Source organism: Phoenix dactylifera, chromosome 11 (assembly GCF_009389715.1).
Source record: "Phoenix dactylifera cultivar Barhee BC4 chromosome 11, palm_55x_up_171113_PBpolish2nd_filt_p, whole genome shotgun sequence".
In the NCBI taxonomy this organism is placed as follows: domain Eukaryota; kingdom Viridiplantae; phylum Streptophyta; class Magnoliopsida; order Arecales; family Arecaceae; genus Phoenix; species Phoenix dactylifera.
The window spans coordinates 20,728,380-20,745,486 of NC_052402.1; the positions used below are offsets into that span (position 1 = coordinate 20,728,380).

General features: G+C 38.3%; 2 long non-coding RNA genes and 1 pseudogene across 2 annotated transcripts; 2 read left to right on the forward strand and 1 right to left on the reverse strand.

Moving 5' to 3' along the window:
- The window catches only part of LOC113461416, a 48,832-nt pseudogene extending 31,755 nt beyond the window's left edge, over window positions 1-17,077 (forward strand).
- On the forward strand, window positions 48-9,601 carry LOC120112431. The gene is made up of 3 exons (XR_005514061.1): window positions 48-415; window positions 539-638; window positions 9,211-9,601. It is a non-coding gene; the product is annotated as an uncharacterized LOC120112431 (long non-coding RNA).
- Window positions 635-6,070, reverse strand: LOC120112430. The gene is made up of 3 exons (XR_005514060.1): window positions 5,545-6,070; window positions 4,142-4,190; window positions 635-3,286 (listed from the first exon to the last, which is right to left on the reverse strand). It is a non-coding gene; the product is annotated as an uncharacterized LOC120112430 (long non-coding RNA).
- Window positions 17,078-17,107: the final 30 nt, after the last annotated feature.

Sequence of the window (17,107 nt, forward strand, 5' to 3'; positions counted from 1 at the left end):
TTGCACTCTCTCTCTCTCTCTCTCTCTCTCTCTCTCTCCCCCCCCCCCCCCCCCCGCCTCCATTAGAGTTTCACCTCGAAGCCCTTCGAAACCCTAATCTCTGGTCCCAAGAAGCTCTCCGCCGGTTCTTGCTCGGATTCCGTTCGGGGGTCTAGGGTTTTTGGGACGGGGTGGAGGAGCTAGGGCGGCCGGTGGATATCTGGCCTCCGCCCCTCGAAGATGGATAGAGAGGAGTTTAAGGGGACCAGCGAGGCCGGGGGAGCCAGATTCCACATCCTTCAGCCCAGTCGCGACCTCCAGTCCAATTGGGAAGTCGATCTTGCCAAGAATCTTGAAGAGTATTTGCTCAAGATTTGTTCTGGCGAGATCTCGTCCGACCAGGACCATGTGCTCCACTCCGTGAACTTTGCTGAAGGTTCGGTCCAGAAACCCTAGCAAAAATTATCTTTTTTTGTTGTTATTTCTCCATTTTTTAGTTTATGTTGTGATTTTTTTTCTTTATTTTTTTCTTTTTTTGAATGGGGATTCTTGGGTGTAGCTGCACTGCCGCTTCAAGGTTCGGTTCACGTGTATAGCCGGAAAGTAGAGTATTTGTATTCTCTGGTTTTGCATGCCTTGGAGTTTCTTTGACAGAAGAGGTGCGGATTGTGATGCTTTCCCTTTGCATTGCTTGATGCTGAGTACCTTGTGCTCTGATAATTTGGAATTTGTTTTTCCCCCTTAAAACATGACTAACTATTGTGTGCAATTTCTCTCTTGTCTTGCTTTTGGTGGAAAGAGTGTTCTTTTATTGTAAAATGTTCTCATGACAGGTTGGTTTAAGAGAAGGTTACTAGATCTGACAGAGAAAGAAATTTAGATATTGACTCGCATTAGGTGCAGTTAGTTTGGAGAGAAATTGTAGCGTATAAAAGGTTATTAGGCGAAGTGAGGAAACTAAAATTAGAATTTTGGACTGCATTAGGTTAAAGTGTGTTAGCATGGCATTAGTGGTAGGGTGGTGAATTTCAGTGATTAAGAATATGTTTGAGATAATGATATTAAGGGCCTGTAACAATGCTAAGGAAGGATATACCACGAGATCACCCCGGAAAGGAATGGTGCTTCATGCATGCCCCATTAGAAAATTTCACCTTGCTATTTGTTATTTATGTGGCTAGAAAATTTGCATTGGAAAAATGCAATTTCTTCAGATTTTAACTTGTGCTTCTTTTTTCCATCTCGGAAAATCTTGTATCAAAAATAACAAGAACTCTTTCCGGGAAGCAAAAGGGGAATGGTGCCCTACAGAGAGAAAAAAATTCAGAGGCCGGGTAGTCTTCTTTGTTGTACTTGGGCATTCCCTCTTTACCATGCCTTCCCCCTTTAGTCCGCTTGGCGATATATAAATTGTAGTTGAAAATTATTCTGGTATCTAGAGGTACACAAACATGCTGTACAAGGAAATGAATATGTATGGAGAGTGATCTTTACCTGGATGTATGTGCATTACTAGTTTTTGCACTGAGATATCTGAATTAGGTTTGCATTGCATCAAGTTCAACTATTTACATTTAACAATGCAAGTGAGCCAGAAATTTGTGTTTGGAATGTAGTGATAACAACATGGATACTGGTGTTTTTTTAAAAAAAAATAAATCCTTTTTTTGAGGGGATGGTAGGATTGTGGCTAAGGGTTGTCAAATTAAAAATGGTGGAATTTGGATGTTGCAGATGGAACTTATCAAGCCATTCAATATATGTAGAATTTGGAAGCTTAATTTTGTTCATGACAAGATATCACCCAGTTCTTCCTTCACAAATCTTATCCTCCATCTTGTTCATGCTCTTAAGAACATAAATAGTAGTTCTACCACCTTCCAGTAGATCTGCAGTCTCAGATTGTAATTGTGGATATCTGCCAGTCTTTCTATTATCCTAAACGGTTGTTTCTTTTGAGTCTTTCCCCATTGTTATCTTTGCCTTGGAAGCTTAAACCTTTTTTCAATTATTACCGATGTACTTGAGCTTTACCTTTATTCTAAACATCCATTCAGTTATTATAGAAGTGCTGGATGACCCCTTTCAACCATATTTACAGATATTAAGCTGAATTAGGCATGCATCGAAAAGAATGAAGTAGCTGCAACGTGATGCTTAAGTCAGAAGCTTGCTTATGTCACCATGTTCATAAAACTGTTTCATGATATGTTGATGACAAGGGGAAAAGAGGACATATCTACTAGTGTTCTTGGTAGGATTGCCGCCAAGATGATTGTCATGCAGTGGGTGCATATTAGGAGTATGTGTTTTTCATGTCTTAGGGTGGACAAGTACCTCTGTGATAGCTATGATTTTCTTTAATTGCTCTTTTCCCTTTCTCATTTATGAATGCGCGATAATGTTTACTTAGATATTCCGAGGCCTATTTTCAAAGTTTATTCCATCTTACTAAATATGAGTTGGAGATATCTTCCATGTAGACTGAAAAACTCTGAAATTTTTGAAACTCTAATTTATTTCATTATGTTGAACTTTAACCTGGTTGACCTATGGCTTCCTAGTGACTATTTGTTGAATGACTTGTCTGATTGGCTTGCTGGGTTTTGTAAAGTGAAATCATTGAATATCTTGAGAGAAAGTAGCAAGCATGTCCATAAAGCTGCTATAATTCTGTTATATTTTTGGAATTTAATATTCAACACGCCTTTGAGGTTTTGAGAAGAGAAACATCTAAATGCTTGGAAACAAGGCAGCAAATGTATGTATGAAGATGAAAGAATGACATTTCATGATTAGTTTTTGAATTTAGGACTCGTTTGGATTGCGGGAAGAGGAGGGACGAAGGTGTGGTCAACGAAAAAATGTAGAAATGCCTTATGTTTGGATGGAATTTTCAAAGGAGAGAGATGAAAAAGTAGCTTTTTTCAGAGGAATAAGATTCATACATTTCATGAAAAAGAAAAACTCATGTGGGATATGGAAAAATTCAATTCTCACTAGCTAGGAATGTCATGCCCCAAATCCGGAATATGATGTGGCCGTGCTACCGCGGGGTAACACTCACAATAACACAAAGCCCAAAAGATGATTTGCATAAAAATTCACAATCAAAAAGTACATAATAGGAGAGGTCCAAAAATTTCTCCATTAAATAACGAAGATATAGGTACAAAGCTTCTAAATTCAATATCAAATAAATTCATAATTCATCAAAAATATTAACCAACTTGATTTCTACTAAAATATTTCCGAGCTTCTTATTTCAACCTCCAAACCTCAATTATCCCTTTGTGCTCCCAGCAGGCTGTAAAAGAAGAAAAACGAGAAGAGTGGCTTCATAGGTCAGTAAGTAATCATGCACTACCTTACCGGATCAAGCCTAAATTTTATATGTTTCAATGCATCATTTGGAAAGTAAACTTTTACTGTAAAATAAAACATTTTGTATGCATAATAACAAACTATATCGTAGCAATCCAATCATGTACGCACAAATCATGCAAGTTCGTAAAGCTAAAAATGCAATTTAAATTTTTCATAATTGTCAAATATTTGCCATTTATTCATACTATCAATTAAAATTTTGCTTTCAGATTTTTTGCGCTACAGTTACTATAACCTGTGATAGGGTTATTTTTGTAATTGACAAGATATCATAGTTCGTGTTCGTTACCAATTTTAACCCGTTGCCAGAGGGCCGTTTTCGTTGGATGCTAGCTCTAGGGTGTTGATTAGCCCCCATTTCTAGGACGGTCATAGCAATCTGAGAGCTCATAAGATATTTTATATTTTCTTAAATATACATGAATAAGATACTAAATGGCTTTATAGAGTTCGTGATCCATAAATAATCTTTAATGATAAAACTATCAGAAATTATTTTTCGTAAATCAACTTTTCTCATAAAAGTTCATAATTCATAATTAGACCCTATGTGTATCCCCTTTATAGAAAATACACTTTTTCATAATTTTGGAAATCATTCGTACATAAATATCTATGAGATAATGCTATAAAAACATGGATCGTAAAACATTCATATGCTTGATCTCAAATTGCAAAGCCAATCATATCAATATGATTTATATTTTCATAGTCCATATAAATTAAAATTGACCAATAATTTGAAAATTAGTAAAGTTTGTGCCAGGTCACTTACCTTGGTGTGCCCAAAGATTGCTATGTTCGATTCAACAAATCGACAACACCTATTAGAAACCATTTAAGAATATAAATTAATTCATATTCAACTATTTAAAATTTAAAAGAAACTTGAGGATCGAAATGGACTTGATTGAGCTTCATATCCAAACCGGAAGGGGGAGGAAGGAAGGATTGGCCAGGTGGTGGTGCTCGGCATCCCAAATTTGATCAGATCTTGGTAGAGACAACATGATCATTGTTGTTGATCTCGATCAGTTGGGGCTAGATGATGATACTTATGTAGCCATATTCTTTCTAAGATCATATGTGCCTTGACAGAACCATGAATTTTTGAACATGCTTAAATGAGTTGTGTGGGATATACAACATGGACTAGAGAAAGAAACATCTATTTCTACTGGCTACAGATGACTTTACTGCATATATCGAATTTAGAATGTCATCGCTATCAAACTCAAGGAAAACACATGCACCAAAAGCAACGAAGAGATAGTCAAATAAAGGCAAGTCACAGACCCACAACAATCAAAGTAGTTTGATGTTTAGCATCAATTGAATCTAACATGCAATCCAACATAATCAAAAATGACTAGGCAAGATCAAAAGGGAAAGTGAGAGACAACGGCTTTTCAATGTAACTATAAGATATCACATGATCGAAGGCAAAAACAAGCCAATTACCTGAGCCATATACTTAAACATGCAAAAATCAGCTTTATGAAACAAACTAGATTATAATTAGACAAATAGGCAAATATTTGTATAGCTATTATAATCAGGTGACCCAATATTGATCTACACTTTGAAAAATGAGTCTAGTGTCCATATTAGAGAAATAAACATAGATCAAAATGTCAAGGCTGTTTATCTTGGGTGGTCAGTTGTGGTGATGCCACCAGAACTCTGGTGGTTCAAGGAAACAGGTCAAGATCATGATGGACCAAAAATCAGAGAAGGTGAAATAGGGGGATTTGATGGGTTTGGGCTGCTGATCTAGAAATAGGATCCGACCAACGTTGGCAGATCAACATCCCTAAAGAGATAGAAAGAGAAGGAATCAAGAAAGGGATGGGATTTATTTATTTTTTTGAATAACAAAACAACTATTATTGAATTTTGAGACAACATCCGGTTGAGGCATTCTATCAAACATTTGGTCAGCAATAAAATGATCCCCATGAAAAGAGCCTACTAAACCTCATGTTGCCCAAAATCTGAACCCCAAAAATCATAGAAATGAGAGGCTACAAGTGTTCCAGTTTCAGAATAAAGGACATATCAGATCATGTTGGAAGAGTAGAGTTCATTGAGTAGCTTTTTCTAAAAATGAATCTTAGCTTATATTTGGTGAGATATGAACAAAATAGGTTGGAGAAGGGATGGAATCCGGTGACTCACCTTTGAAACAAAAGAGGTGGAAGGTCTTTGGTTAGCGACTCGATCATAGGTGCTGGTGAGGCCTGGTCACGGGTGCCAGCGACAGTGAAGGCAAGGAGAGGGAGAGAGAAGGAGAAGAAGAGAAGCCTGATAGGTGATGGTTTAGCTCAAGGGAGGGAAAGAAATTTGGTTGTTTTCGGTAATCACGCACAACCACCATGGTTCTTGCACGTGCTCAAGATTTTGGGGATTACGGTGGGCAGCCAAGATGGCAACTCAGCACTTGCCATCCTGTACGCACGGGCATTCCACGTCCAAAATATTTGTTTAGCGTTTCTTCCTTTCTCTCGCACTTTCTTTTTTTTTTTTCCTTCTTTTTGCGATGCTGCCTGGCCTCGTTTGCCCAACCAATATACACCTGGGGAAAAAGCACGTGATGGTCCACGGGACCACAGCCTGGTCCTGCCCGATCAAAAGGCCAAAAGGATCGGGCACTCACAGGGAATTGGGGGAATTTTTTTCTAAAAGTTTTCTTAAGCTTTTATGGGGTAAGGTCTTTTCCTTTATTAAGGACATTATAGGTATTTTACACAATTTTGCCAGAAAAGTAGATGTTCAACCAAACATAAGCTACTTCTGAATGTTCCACTTTTCCATAATCAACCAAATATGCAAAAACCACTTTTTCAGGCATCATATACCTAGGCATTAGCTTCCTAGAAAAAACATTCTAGTGAGAAAAATTTTTTTTCCACGAAACAAACGGGTCCTTAAAGGCCATATAGGCTTCCCGATTGGCATTAGGAGATTGTGTCGATGGGCCTTTGATCATGCATCATGTTAATCTAATTTAGGGAAATTGAGTGACTACTGGGATATATTAAAGGTTATGGAGATTTAGATGGTGTACTAGTTGTTAAGATAAAGATAAGCACAGCGAGATGGTTTAAATGGATTCACGGGGAAAACTGAATTCATGCATGGTGAATGCCTGCTGTTAGCAGTTTGCATCTCACTGTAACTATTTGAATCACCCATGTTACTACTTTTTTGATTTTCCTATCGACACAATCTCCTAATGGTGTCCTAACTACTTTTTTGTAACCCAATGGAGGACTATTGAAACATCATTATGGCCTGTAGCATGCTTTTGATTCTCTGTTTGAGTTGCTTAGCAATTAATGAAAGTAGAAGGATGGGAGCATGTAGAGAGATGATTGACTAAGGACTGGGAATTGAACACTTTTTTTGCAAATTGATTTAGTCCCATCAAATACTGTGAGAGCATTGATATTGTTTAGTTTTGTTATTTTTCTTAATATCTTCAATTTACATAAATTTTATCTTGTTACTATTCACCATTCCTGTCTAAGTTAGTTCTTTTTTGCTATTGTTCTTATTATGAATAAAAAGGAAAAATGATTAACTTTTTTGCCCTTTATAAATTCCAGTTTGAATTGGTAGTTACTATTACAGGAGTAAATGTGGTTGGACCTTTCTGTTTTCCTTATGTTAGTGAAAAAATTGTAGACAGATCATTGCTTGAACTAGTCTTTTGTAGGTCCTTTGACATTATAATTTGCCTCCAAGAAGTGGCCCAGTGATACATGCTGTTTTGTTTTAAGTCCTTGGTAGGTACTGGATTGCACATGCATTCACTGTCTTTATGCTGCAGCACAAATACCATTAACCTAATGATGTTTTTATGCATTTTAGGCAGTGTCTTATCCGAGCAGGCAAAGCTCTATTTTAGCTGGTCCACGAATATTTCTATGTGGGTGCCCTATCTGCTGTTTGTGTTGCCCCCACCAAACCATCTTATTCATTTACCTAAGGTATCACATACACCTTTGCTGCTGGGGCTAAAATGATGCCATATATAAGTGTGCATCTGCATAGAAATTTCTGTGAAGACAATCTTGACCTGACATTTGCCCTGCGCTTTCTATACCCCCCAGCTTGATGTGTCAATTTGGAGATGTTAGGAATCATACAAAGATTGGCATTTATATAGAAACTTCAATGAAGATAAATTAGACTAAGATTTATACCTTGAATTCTATATCCGACAACTTGATATGTTAATTAGAACTTGCTGGAAGTTGTCCTGCAAGTTTTTAGAATGATGAGCTTGTAGATCCTTTGTTCAATCTGTTTTATGCTCCCTCAGTGAGACATATTACGTGCTCTTTTGCTGACTGGTCTGCAGCATTTATTTGCTTTTCAATTTGGCCAGGATGAAGAAGTCAAATGAATTATGACTGTAGTTATGACGAAAAAGCTATTCTATAATAATCTAAATTCTCATGTACTCCTAAGACATTTGATCCATGTTTTCACCTTAGTTTCCTGTCTTCTCAGTGAAGGTTTTTGCATAAAGCTCCCGGCTAGATAATAATTTTATTAAGTAAGACTTTCAGATTTTAGTATCTAAGGTGTTTCCTGCCCTGACACGGAGGAGACTATTAGCCATGTTCTTCTTAGCTGCCCTCGGGTGATGCAGGCGTGGAGTGTAGCACTTCCTTTGCCGCAAGGATGGGGGTCGGTGGAGGACTTATTACATCATCTGAGGGTATTTATGAGGAGACTAGGGACGGTGGAGTGGGGCATCACCTATGCCTACTTGGATTACCATATTTGGTTAGACAAAATGCTTGTACCTTTGAGGGTAGGAGGGCATTCTCGAGAGTTGTGGTGGACAAAGCTATTCGTCATGCGGCCGAGATCATCAATCCTACTAGGACGATTTCACCTGGAAGGGCTAGGGACATCTAGAGTTCCCACACCGCTGTCACAGCGCCCAGAGTCACCTTTGTTGCTTGGGAACCCCCATCCTCTGGTCACCTCAAGATGAAATTCGACGGTTGTGTGCTAGCAGGAGGAGACAGAGGAGGGACGGGGTTTGTGCTCCGTGATCACAACTTCAGATTGATTGCCGCAGGTGGGCGGCACACTTGTGACGCGATAGTCATAGGAGCGAAGCTTGAGGCGGCATGGGAGGGCATCACTTATGCGAGGAGTGTTCTAGGGGTTGGTGATATCACTTTGGAAGGAGACTCTGCTACGGTGATCGATTGTATCCATGATGAGCGACATGGTGACGAAGATCATCTCAAGAATATTAGCAGATGGCGAGAGACTGACTTCTTTCAGGCTACTTATGTGTATCGGAAGGCGAACATGGTGGTAGATTGGGTTGCCTCCTTTGCTGTCTATCATTCAGGAGAGGTCTCATGGACATGGGCTGATACTGTAGCCCCACCTTTATGCCACGTTATGCTTCTTGGCTCGGTTGCACTCACGCCAGATTAATGTGAGCGACCATTGTACCCAAAAAAAAAAACTTAGTCTTACATACTAGCCTTTCAGTTACAACATCCATCGTAGGTTTTATACAAAAACCTTTGATAAGAATAAATTATGAATGCACCCTCCTTTCACAGTGTAGTGTTTAACAAAGGTTAAAAAAATATTGTGTATAGCTTAACATGTGTCTATGCATCAACATTGGAACCAAGCACCAATTGATTACTGATCGAACCTGTTGCATTTGGGTATCTGTTTATTTCAAAATAGTCAAGCCATAATCACTTGGATTGCATCGTATTGGGATTTAAAGTTCAATCTGCAGATCAGAATTTCTTTTAAAGAATAAATGCCAATAAAATCTGTTTAATATTGTTGCAGCTGGTCATGTTTGGGTTTGGAGGAACTAAAATGACAGAGAAGGGACAGAAGAGAAGCAAAAACTACATGTATAATCTGGTGGTGAAGTTAAGGGCTCGGGTCACGTGGCACAATTTTATCAGATGATTCAAGTCCTCATTCAATTACTTGGAGTGTTAATGGAGCATACTAAAACATCAAAACTATCATATAGTCCAAATTTGTTTGTGTATTAGGTGTGAATTTATTTAGTATTTTTTTTAGCGTCCCATAATTTACTTAGTCCTTAAGGAACTTGGACCTTTATTGACTTGGCCATGAAGTCACTTTACCTACAAGTTACTTGAGCCCTAAGTTTTCGTAAAATATATATGATTAGTTGGTTAACAAAGTTGGCTATATATATATATATATATATATATATATATATATATATATGAAAGATAGGTAAGCTAAAGATAGTCTTCAATCACGTATTATATGTGAGTTTGTTGTTAAAAAAGAAAGTTGTCTCTTTCCTTATCCCTCCTTCAACTCCCTTCCTAGTTTCTTCACTACTCTCTGTTCTCTATTTTATTGATTTCTCTCACCCTTTAGGCATGTCTATGCATAAGCAGGCCATCCCCCCAACTAATCTAGTGTCATTTGGTTTCTATTTTCTTTTTTATTTTTGGATCTTAAGAAATTTTCTTGCATATTTGTTATTGTAAAAGGAGGAAGAGTTGTCAACATTCATGTTTCATGTTTTTTTTAACTTCATTTGCAAATTTTTGAGATGTTTAGTTAAAGAGAGGACGATGATTATCTGCTACCACCACTGCTAGTTTGTCACTTTTTCTTGAAGATTGTTGTTTTGGAGCATAGTACGCCATACTGGCCTGAACCGGACGGTACGGAGCGTACCGTACCGTACCAATTCGGTACTGGTATCTGATATGAGTGGCGTATCGACTCTCGTCACGTAAAAAAAATTCTGTATCATATCGTACCGACACTGTGCTAGTGTGGCACTGGTACGGGTCTGGTATCGAGACCGCAAACCTTGTTTTGGAGAATACATATCTTTTTTATTTCCTATGCATGCTCTTTTTTGAATGTTTCGAAATGTTAAAATATTTAGTAGGTACACTCATCATGCCTTCTGCAAAAACTTAAAGATGCCTTTAGCCCAAGATATCATGCTAGTTATTCAAGGATTTAATTACTAGCATGGTACGCCGTACCGTACCGTACCATATCAAGCGGTACAGAGCGTACCGTACTAGTTCAATATCGGTATATGATATGGGGGGCGTACCATACCGATATAGTGATAATGTGGCATTGGTATAGAGCCCGGTGTCGAGACGACGTATCTTGATTACTAGTGCTTATTGGTCAATATCAGCTGTATTACCATACTGTACTTGTAAGGGATCACCACGCATACATTCCATGATGCTGTACATTTATATGATACATCATCTCAGTTTTGCTGGGTCCATGCCAAGCGGCATACCATGTTTAGGTACATAATTTTACCAATATAGATAGGTATTGGTAATGGTACATGGCATACCATTTTTAGGTGCATACTTTTACCAATATAGGTATTGGTAATGGTACTTCAACCCTCAAGTTATCCAAATTACTTATATTAAAAATGGTATATTCTTTTATTTCTCATTGCGCAAATATCTGGTTCTTCCACTTCATACAATTAATGATAAAAATTAAAATTTTGATCCGTAACCTTTTTGTTATATGTTTATGTTATGTCTCGAAACCTGTGTTGTCTCTCCACTAGCCTTTCTGCCACTGATGTGTTGTACTTTCTAAATTCTCATAACCATAAATCAAAACACATTAGACAGTGTTGAGTTTGGTCAGTGCAAGATTCACACTAGGGGCAGAGATATCAACTTATATTATCTGATTTCACTCTTGTATCTGCCAGTTGATGTATTATGTTATTAACTTCATCTTTAGTTTTGTATCAAACAGTAAATTTTTCACATACATAACCTCAACATCCATCAGTTGCTGTTTAAGGCTTTCAATTTCTCAGCAGCAATTGATGGCATGGATATCATTTTTTCCTGTCCTTCATATCATTAGGAGTGTGAGTCGGTCCAGCTTAAAGTCTACTCTTTTTTGTTTTTTGTTTTTTTTGTGCAAATTTTGGGCTGATCATTCGATCCGGCTTATCCCAAAACCCAGATATGCTAGGCTAATTGTAGACTGCTGTGGCCAAAAATTGGTTGTGGGTCTATCTTTTATGGACTAAATCACATATCCATCAAGTAGCTGGTCGCCATGCTTACAATGTCTTAGGTTATATGACTTCAACATATTAAAAATTGTAATTACCTACATTATAAAAGCGTGATCATGTATCTTTTGCTATTTGTATCCTTAACCTGCAATGCATATTAACTACTCTCTTTTTTGCTTCTGTTGGTCCTATTCTTTATTATTCTCATTTATTGGTTGAATCTGCCTCAATGACAGTCTGATGTGATCTTTAGGTTCCAGAAGTTATTTTGTTTTAAGAAGCTATCTTTCTTGATTGTTCTCTTGCATAGTGATTTTATTGTATAATCTATATCAGAAGTTTTTGTTAACAGGCTAGATGAACAGGAAAAAGCTTCCATTCAGCCTGATGGAAGTGAATCTGGTGCAGGTGTCAATGAAGAGAATGAAATATTTTGGGGGTTAGATGATGTGCCTAGTAATGAAATTTTGTTATCTGGAACTTTCTTTTCTAAGTATGGTCCATCAAACTTACTTAGCAACTGATTGATTTACACAAGCAGTTGAAGAAAATAATTGTTTGGATGGTGGGTTCAATAATTGAAAATAATTTCAATAAGTATGAAATTTTTGACTTTGTAGTTCAAATTGCGCGGAGGTGACAGTTCAAAGTATTTTCTGAAGCCTCCTGCCAATTTGCTTGTACTAGAAGGAGATTGTTTAGATACCACTTGTGATGCTAGCGAATTAGAATCATATCTGGTAATATTATGTTAGCCATTACTTGAACAATTTTGTCTTATTTTCTGATGCTGTTGTTTGATCATGTTTTCCCATAGTTAGCAACCTGTGATTTTTATGGAGATTTTCTTCTGCTGGACCCCTGTGATGCGGGAGCTGTCTATGATTCTTTAAAAACAAATGCTGCTGGTAAAGAAAACATTGCACCCCATAGAGGCAGCTTGATCAGGTCTAAATCTCGCCACAGTATTCTAACTTCTCCATTGGGGAGTTCTCGGGCAACTGCTTATAGATCAAGTATTGGGAAGAACCAAGGCATCAACCTAAATCAAAATACAGCGAACAACTATGCATTTGAAGTTAACAATGATAATCATTGGTCTGGACTGCATGTTGACCCTGATCATCCTGATGGCGATGTGTGCCCTGTAGAGGAGCCAAGTTTGGGATGTTCAAATGAAATGGATGATTCTGATGATGATAATAATGATCCATGGAAGCCTCTAAATCCTCATGAGCCTGGGAACTAGAAAATAAAACCATTCAGAAAAGGTATGTTCATTTCTTTTTTTTCCCCGCCAAGATATCTTTCCTTTTTATTTTTCTGTTATATAATGATATTCCTTTTCTCCTGACTTGAATAGTTAAGGGTTTTAGAAGGCAGGTGATTCGTAATGTCAAGAGAAATACTTTAACTTCTCAGTTTCCGATTGTAAACTTGGATGGTGTTATCAGCCGAGAGTTTGCAGATGCATTTGAAGTAAAATCTCGTCTGCAGGAAAGGCTACATGCGCCTCAGTCACCACCCCTATTTGAAAAGGTTTTTGCAGGAAGTTTCTTAAATTTTTCATTTTAACTGATCCTTTCCTATCTTCACTCTTCATTAAGTTATGATCGAGTTTCATATTGCAGCTAAGAAGATCACTTACTTTTGGAGAACAAGAAACATATGACAGCTTTGGTGGTTTTGAGTATGAAAATGATGATAATGGAGGAGAAAATCACCCTATCGATTCTGATCAAGCAGAACATGATCTGCTAAATACTATGTGCAATATGGACACTGAAGTACAATTTTGCCATGGGAAGGTTTGCATATAGCAGCTCCGCTTTCTGCTTGATGCTTTATCAATTATTAAGCTTATGCTTTATATGATGTATGTGATAATCATATGCAGCAAAATGATGATGCTGTGACATTTGATCGTGTTGAAGGTCTATCACAGGATGATCTAGATTCTCATGCAATCCTTGAAGATTTGTGCCACTCACATTTAGTAAAAGACAAAAATATCTATCTAGTTATCTATCTTTCTATCTGCTTGTGCATGCTGTACCGTGGACATGAGTTGCATTATAATTTCTAATATGTCATCCAATCTTCATTTCTTGACCATAATTGATTCTAAAGGTGCATCACAATATATATGTGATAGCAAGTGCTATTGTAGCTTTACATTCTAATAACCATGGTATGCTGAAGTTCCGGTCGGTTCCGCCTGTACCGAACCGGTGCCGACAGGCCCCGGTCTGGTACGACATTTGATTTCGGTTCCAACCTCTTCCGTACCGGTGCCGGTTCGCACCGGCCCAAGCGCAGGCACCCCGCATGGGCAAGCTGCCCTGTGCGGGATATTCAACGCCACCGAGTGGCATTTAACACGGATGCGCATGCATCTGCGCGGGATTTTTTTTTCTTTTGGTCTTTGCCGGTATAGTATCGGTTCGGTACTGTACCGGAATCATACTGGTACCGACGCCCATCGGCACGTTGGTACAATCAATATGGCAAACCTTGCTAATAAGCATTTGCAAAATGCGTTTATTGATTGCATTTGTTGATGAATAAGATGATTTGGCACGGTACCCGGACCTGTATTGGTTAGCGATTGGCACGGTACAGTATGCGTTCATATCGTGTTGTTATAGGATGTACCAACAAAGGAGAGCTAGAGAGGGAAGGGGGGAGGGAGAAGGAGAGAGAGGAAAATAGAGAAGAGAGAGAGGGAGGGAGAGGGAGGAAGGGAGGGAGAGAGAGAGAGAGAGGGAGGTGCAGAGAGAGGCTGATGAGGTCTCCCCTATTTTGAAACAAAACAACGGGGCCCATTTTAATTTGCTGGTTTGAAATAAAATCGGCAATTGGTTTGTCGGCTCCAACCAGTTGCCGACTTCATTTCGAAACTGGCAAATCAACAAAGGGCTCCTTTATTTCGTTTTGAAACAGGGGAGCCCTCGTTGGTCTTTTCCTCTCGCGGGCTTCCTTCTCTCTCTCAACCTCTCTCTACCCCTCCCCCCTTCTTTCTATCTCTTGTCCTCCTCTCTCTCTCTCTCTCTCTCTCTCTCTCTCTCCCCTTCCACTCCCTCTGATTTGAACCAAGGTAATGACCATGCCGGCAATTGACCGGTCCGGTTTGATATGCCACGAACTAAGCGGTTTGGCATGGTTCAACAAACTTTGATTTGTTCTCTACTGGTCCAATCTGAGCTAGTTTAATAAGACTTCCCCCTACTTAATCTTCTTGGAATATATTGATTATTCCAACCAGGCTGACCTTATTCCCATATGCAATATGAATAGTGGATTCAAGGGTTGACATATGGCTGGTAGATCATCTGTTTCTCTAATATCCAAAAATCATTAAACAAATGTTCCCTTATTGTTTTGGAAGGAAACTCTGTGGTATTGAAAATTTTCTTGCTAATTAACTCCATAATTGACATCTGGTTCAATCGGTCCAAAGATTTTTATGTTCCTAATGCTCAGCATAAAGGCAAATAAACTTGCATGCCTCATTTGTTTCATTCCATAAATCAACTAACTGGTGTCAATTTGTTCTTGCATTGTACTCTTTTACCCCAAAATCTTTTCTTGATGCCTTTTCGTTGGAAGGGTAGAAGACAATGATGCAAGAAGAGTTATTAAACCCTCCATTTCAATGAAACAAGAAAAGCAAGCTGTTGGTTTGGATATGCATTGCTAGATTTATCTTAGAATTTTGTGGGAAGTCTGAAAACTTGCCTAGAAGCAGAAGATTCTATGTAAATACATGGCATGAAGTATTTTTACTACTTTTCTTTGCTGAAAAAGCTCTACTTTGTTAGAGTTATCATCCTTCTATGGGCTCCATTTTAGATGTGAACAATGCCTTTTTTTATGGATGATTTATGTAGGATCTCTGTGCGGGAAACCGCGAGAGAAAACTTGAATAGATAGAATATCAACTAGAGGTTATTGTGCCTTCAAAGGGAGGACCTAATGACCTGAAAGTTTGAGTACGGAGCAATTGTTCATGCAACTTCTGAAGTTACATTGTTGATGGCTCATATGAAAGAAATGAAGCTTTGAATTAATGGTCCTTGGTCTCCTCAAAAACAATTAGTGGTCTTTGGAAGGTATATTGTGATGATAACCCACAATTTGTATGGTTAACGAATCTTCCAGGCTTATATTTGCTAAAACATAGTTGATCGATGTGCCCACATAAGAAATCAGAATGAAGGGAACCAGTTGAAAGCTATTCAAAGCTTGGAGGGACTATTAATCTTTATTTGTTATTAGTTGGTTTTACCATAATTTATGTAGATTACACTTTAACCACTACTTGGGACCTTATCAAATCAGGCCAATCATGGTATAATGGGTAACTGAAGGACACCATTCAAGGAAATAAAGGAGTGCATAGCCTCATAAGTCAGGTCATCGTCCATGGTTTTCTTCCCTCTCCTTTCTCTCTCCTCTATTGTGCATTTTTTGCATGTTGCTCCATCTGGCATGCATTTCATTTATCCATATCCTTTGAACCTTTTATGCGTCTTTTCTTTTCTTCGAGAGACTGTTGCATATCTAATTTTTATAGGGTAACTTATGCATGAATGAACTCGGCGTTAAGCTTTGATAATAGGTTAAAGTCAAACCATGATGTCACTGCATGACTGCAACGGTAAAAGGGTCTCTCACCCAATTTTCCTGATATAAAGTTATGGTGCTTTGTGGGAATGGCCATGGATGGAGCTACATCAGTCCATTGCTTATTGAAGATGAGTTAAACTCTGGCTTCTAGATGCCAGTTCTCAGGTTTGAGGATGACATGGATTGCCTTGTATTATGTTGCCTTTCAGCAGGGTTTATCAACTATTAAGGAGCTCTTGAATTTCCTCTGGCCGGGAATTGGTTAGGCAGATGATGATCTGTGCATCAAATGAAGGATTGTTAAGGAAACTTCTACTTGTGGCGGTGGCTTCGGTGTTTATAGTGTGAACGTATTAGGTGAATTCATATGACATACTTGTTCTTGTGATCAAAAATTGAGAAACTCTATGTATTTAACACAAACTCTTGATTTCAGGTGAACAATGGGAATGTTGATCTACAAAGAGCTCCAGCAAGTGATGAGTTTGTGTGTCACACTGCTGCAAATCCCTTCTATGTGAAGCTCCTTCGCCGTGCCAGAAGAGAAGAAATGGGGAACTGTTCAACAAGGAAAAGAGTTGATTTCCCTTTGAGGAAAGGGTGCATAAAAGCAAGTTCTTCCACCTCAGAAGCCACCTCACCTTTATGGCAGGTTCTCTCCTAAGCTTGGGAAGGGCAGTGTTATCAGGTGTACTCCTGAGGGCAAGAGAAGATGGAGGTCTACTTGGTTTATAGATCCATTTGATTTGCAGTCTTCTGGTTGACATAAATCAACTTTTTCTTTTTTAATTTGAGGATGATGTAAAATGGCTGTTGAATGGTCTGGAATCATATGTCAGTACCATACTCATGTAACTCGCATATCAGTTCCCTCTAACAAGTAGGTAGGTGACAACACTTTAATTTATGGCTTAGGACTAGGCAGGTATATATGTTAAAAATTTCTGTAATTCCTGTATGGTTATTCATTAATCAATATATTTCAGTTGTCCATCCTTGTTTATATGTAATAGCAGCAATGCCCTTTTAATAAAT